This window comes from Melospiza georgiana, chromosome 29, assembly GCF_028018845.1.
Source record: "Melospiza georgiana isolate bMelGeo1 chromosome 29, bMelGeo1.pri, whole genome shotgun sequence".
In the NCBI taxonomy this organism is placed as follows: domain Eukaryota; kingdom Metazoa; phylum Chordata; class Aves; order Passeriformes; family Passerellidae; genus Melospiza; species Melospiza georgiana.
Window position 1 is genome coordinate 2,879,031 of NC_080458.1, and position 5,948 is coordinate 2,884,978.

Sequence of the window (5,948 nt, forward strand, 5' to 3'; positions counted from 1 at the left end):
TGATCCCCTGGCACCTTCTGTAACTAAGGTACTTATGCCTAAGAGTCCCCAGCAAAGTGGTGTGGAGGATTTTTCTATAGGCGCAGTGGAACCGTCTGCACCTTTCCTGTCAGAGGGGGAGGGCGAGTCGGATGGTGGGGGTAAGAGCAAGTCAGCTTTGCCTCCGCCACCAGCTTCAGGCGGGTCGGATGGTGGGGGTGGGAGCAAGCCAGCTTCGCCTCCGCCGCCAGCCTTGCCTCCGCCGCTTCCCCTCAGTGAGCCAGCTCTGGTTACAGCTTCGGCAGGGGAAGGGCCCATTTCTCCGCCTGAGCCGGCTCCAGCGGGGGGGCTGATTGCCCCCCGCAGGCCGGCTCCGCTTGAGTCGGCTCCGGTTTCACTGTCAGCTCCAGCGGGGGGGGCCCTGCTTCCCCCGCGCGAGCCAGCCTCTGCTTCATTGCCCCCCCCGCGCGAAAACTCGGTGTCTGCACCGAAGCGCCAGCAGCATAGCACCCTTAAAGGGCCAGATCCCATCCCAGGGGCACACCGTGATCCATGGGGGGAGATGGCTAAACAGAGGAGGGAAGCTTGGGCTGCTTTGGCAAAAGAAGTAATGCAAATGGGGGATGGTGAGGCGGTGGAAATAGCTTCTAGTCTTGCATGTCCAGTTACATACACACCACAGTATGATGCACAGGGGAACCTTACGCATAATATAGCAGAATATACTCCCTTAGATTGGAAGCTGTTAACTCAGCTACGTTCTACGGTTAGTCAGTTTGGAGTAAAAAGTGAACCTGTTAGGCAAATGTTAGATTATCTTTTTAATACTCAGGTTTTATGTCCTAATGATTTAAGAGGAATAGTTTGGTTGATATTTACTCAGCATCAGCAGTTATTGTTTAACGCCCATTGGCAAGCGTTGGTAAATGAATCGGTTGCTGTACAACGAGCCCAGGGAGACCCATTACATGGGGTGACAGTAGAGGAGCTGATGGGCTTAGGGGCATATTTGCGTACAGAGGCACAGATGATATCGGGAGCTGATAAACTTAGAGAGTCTATGAGGTTAGTGCGTGCTGCAATAGACATGGTTAAAGAGCCAGGAGGGTTACCAGCTTATATGGGTATTAAGCAAGGAAGGGAAGAATCATTTGGAAATTTTATTGATAGAGCAGCTACTGCTATAGATTGTGCAGGTGTGGCAGACTACATGAAGGGGGCGCTATTGAAGCAGTGTGCCTTGCAAAATAGCAATCCAGCAACCCAGAGAGTGTTAGCTACTTTAGGGGCAAATTGGAATATTGAGGAAGCATTAGAGCGAATGGCATTAATGCCAACAGCTTCACAGGCATTTATAGCAGAAGCCTTAAATGAATTAGGATTAGGGTTAAAAAAGCAAGCAGAGTCCACTCAAAATCAGGTGTTAGCTGCTCTTGCTCCTCTCCGAAACGGCTCTTTGGCATTCACTCAAGGAGGTTCAAAGCCATTCCTCAAGTGTTACCGATGCGGCAACGAAGGACACACACGCCGAACATGCCGAGCGACTGGCGTCTGGTGTCAACACTGCCGATCCAGCTCCCACAACACTACGGCTTGTAGGCGCCGGTCGGGAAACCATTTGCGGAGCGCGAATCATGGGGGCCGCTCCCAGACACAAGTTGCCGCCGTGACATCGGAGACACCAGCAGCTGCCGTGACATCGCTGCCACCTCCTGTCTGCAACCCGCAACAACAGGGAGCCTCGGCTTGGACTTATCAGCAGCAGTAGACGTCACACTAATGACGAACCAGCCTGAGAGGATACCCACTGGAGTAAAGGGTCCTCTTATATTAAATGGACAAACATGTGGAGCATTATTGCTGGGACGTTCCTCTATAACTATGTTGGGATTATTTGTTTTGCCTGGTGTTATCGATGCGGACTTTACAGGGGAAATACAAATTATGGCTTACACCCTTTATCCTCCGATTAAAATTACAAAAGGACAACGCATTGCTCAATTGGTACCACTGTCACAAATGACATCAGGAATACAATCATTTACTGGGCAAGCACGGGATGAAAAAGGTTTTGGCTCTACTGGTGTTACACTTTTAACTGTGGATTTACAAAATAGACCAAAGCAAAAGGTTGAAATTACCTATGGGCATCAAAGCATAACCCTTTATGGATTATTGGATACAGGAGCAGATACTAGCATCATTTCTCCAGAAGCATGGCCACAACATTGGCCTCTATTTCCTTCATCAAACACGCTCACAGGAGTGGGAGGATTTACATTGGCAAGCAGGTCGCCGTCTTTGTCTGTGTGCATTGAGAATCAACAAATATCTGCTGTGTTTTCAATTGTTCAACTGCCTCCTACAGTTTCCTGCTTAATTGGAAGGGACATTTTAACACAATTGGGAGTGGCGTTAACTAATCAGCACCCTTTGGGGTAATTGCCATTGCTTGGACTTTCCCCATTCCACTCACCTGGAAAACAGATACACCGGTGATGGTTAAGCAATGGCCATTAAAAGGGGAGAGTCTTATGCATGCCCATGAATTGGTACAGGAACAATATACAAAAGGGCACCTACGACTGTCCACAAGCCCTTGGAATACACCTATTTTTGTAATCAAAAAGAAATCAGGAAAATATCATTTGATACATGATTTGAGGGCTGTAAATGACCAAATGGAACCAATGGGAGCCTTACAGCCTGGTCTTCCAAATCCAGCTATGATTCCAGAACACTGGCCACTTTTAATTATTGACCTAAAGGATTGTTTTTTCACTATTGGCCTGCATCCTGATGACATGAAGAGATTTGCTTTTACTTTACCAGCAATAAATCGTGGGGAACCGGATAAAGGATTTGAATGGACATCTCTTCCGCAGGGCATGCGCAACTCCCCCACTTTATGTCAGCTTTATGTTGATGCTGCATTACAGCCACTACGTCGTAAATGGCCAGCAACTATAATATATCATTACATGGACGATATTTTGTTTGCACAGCAACAGCCATTCTCCTCTTTACAGATTAACACCATTATAAATACTCTTGCTGCATATTCACTTGTTATTGCTGCAGAGAAAATTCAGACTACAAAGCCCTGGAAATATTTGGGATGGACTTTGACGGATCAAATAATGATACCACAAAAATTGGAATTACAATTGGACATTAAAACTTTACATGATGCACAGAAGTTGCTGGGAGACTTACAGTGGCTGAAGCCTATTGTGGGAATACCAAATCATTTATTAGAAGCCCTACGGCCTTTGTTAAAAGGCGTGGACCCTACTACTCCTGTACACCTGACAAAGGAGCATCGTCTTGCCTTGCAGCAAATTAGTAACTATGTACAGCAAGGGTATGTGTCTCGTCGACAACTCGACCACCCCATTGACCTTACTATCTGGAATAGCCCTTGCCACTTGCTTGGTGCTCTCTCTCAGTTACAAAAGAAAATGGGGGAGATACGGGTGTTGGAATGGTTATCACCACCACTACAGCACAAGAAAACAATATCTTCAAAAATTGAACAATTGGCTGCATTAATCAAAAAGGGGCGTCTCAGAATTCTTGAAGTGGATGGTAGAGAACCAGCTACTATTAGATTACCTATGGAAAAAGAAACCTTGGACTGGTACTTGATAAATTCAAAGAATTTACAAGAAGCATTATTGATGTCACCTGCTAAAGTAGAGACTAGTAAATTAGTGCCTAGAGTTTTGCAATGGATGACAGAATGGAACTGGATTACTCGACCTTTGAGAGAAGAAAACCCCATAGAAGGAGCTATTACAGTTTTTACAGATGCAGGAAAGAAATCAAGGCATGCTGCTGTTACCTAGCAAGAAAAGGGACAATGGAAGCATCAACTCCTCACAGCAGACCCTGCAGATAGCTTACAAACTTTGGAATTGTTTGCAGTAGTATGGGCGGTGTCCAACTTAAAGGAGCCTTTAAATGTGGTCACAGACTCTATGTATGTTGCAGGAGTAGCCAAACAAATAGAGGAAGCAGCAATTAAGGAAGTGAATAATAAACGATTGTATGAGTTACTGATACAGTTGAGGAAGGCTTTACGAGAAAGAAATGCAGCATATTCTGTGATTCATATTAGGAGCCATAAATGGTTTAGGAGAAGGGAATGAACGTGCAGATAAATTGGTTACCCTACCCATTGATAATTCTTGTCCTATTGACAAGCACACATTGGCCAGAGAAGCACATAGTAGATATCATCAAAATGCAAGAGGTTTAGCAAAACACTTTGAGCTGAGTTTGTCAGAAGCCAAGGCCATTGTCAGAGCATGTCCAACATGTAGTTATCATAATGGTGGGATAGGTCTAGGCATGGGGGTTAATCCTCGAGGTTTAAAAATAAATGAGATATGGCAAATGGATGTTACACACATAGCTAGATTCGCTAAAGTCAAGCATGTGCACGTCACCATAGATACATACAGTCATTACATATGGGCTACGGCTCAGGCAGGACAGAAAGCTATACAGGTTATCAGACACCTGTTAGGTTGTTTCGCTGTTATGGGAGTTCCACAGAGTATCAAAACGGATAATGGTCGAGCTTATGTAAGTGCTAGGGTCCGGAAATTTTTGAATCAGTGGTCTGTTAAGCATGTGACAGGTATTCCACACTCTTCTACTGGACAGGCAATAGAGGAAAGAGCAAACGGTACCCTTAAGCAGTATATTGAAAAACATCAAGATTTGACAGACCCAAAAGCATGTTTGGCTAAGGTTTTGTATGTGATTAATCATTTATGCATTTTTGGGGAAGATGATACCCCCCCTGCAATGAAACATCATCCAAGGTCAGGTCAGGAAAATACTAAGGAAACAGAGGTCTGGGTTAAGTATAAGAACCCAAGTACAGGATTATGGGAAAAACCTGCAAAAGTATTATATTGGGGTCGGGGGTATCTTTGTGTTTCTTCACCTACAGGGCCTTTGTGGGTGCCTGCTAAGTGGACTAAACCTGTTTTTGATGCAGCCTCTGGTGAGTCGCCTTACGGAGGAGGACAAGGAGCGACTGGGGAAGAAACTGCTTCTAGTCCTACAACCACTACTGTTACAATTGAAGGGGTACTCGGAAGCAGTGGACAGAGCACTGACACGTCACTACCGGACAGCCCAGGAGTTGATTCGTTTCATTGACTCATTATCAACTTTTCACTTAACAGATCCAGCGAAACTACATTGCCTTGACTGTCACAATCCACATTGTGCTGCCTGGATAGCTCTACGTTGTGGGGGTTGTAAAAGAACTTTTTGGATAGAACAATCATTATTACGGGATTTGTGGTGTCATACTTGTGAACACGAGCTGGCAAGATGAATTGTGGAGACAAACGGGGCAAAACGCATATATAGCTTTAAATCTTTATGAGTCTCCTGAACAGAAGGTTCTTGCTTATTATCGATGGGAAATACAATGTATTGTAAACAGAATTAAGGTTCAAAGTAAATCACGTATAATTTCTATAAGGTGTAGGAAATTAGTGCCTTTAACACAGCATTCAATTGTAGGACCCTTCAAAGGGGATCCTGGTAGAGCATTAGATTGCTGCATTGATAAGTTGCAAAAATTAAGTTTGAAAGTGGCAGGACCAGTGAAATTAGGAGCAGCAAGATTGAAGACAGATAAGAAAAAGAAGGCAAAAAAGGGAACGGTCTCATTTGAATAGGGGTATCAGTGATTGCTAATTAATTTTCTATGATTAGAACACTTTTACAGTTGTGGGACCCTCAGGAGGATATAGTTGTTGAGGAGGATAACGAACAAGAACTACGATTACGAAATAAGATACGCCTTGTGTTAAAGAAAGACCTTGAGCTGTTAGCCTCATATAGTAAAAAGGCTGAAGAGGCTTTGCGATCACCACCATTGAATTGGTTGCTTTGGATTGAAGAACCACAATTTTATACTGGTCCTTTCTTATATTCACTTC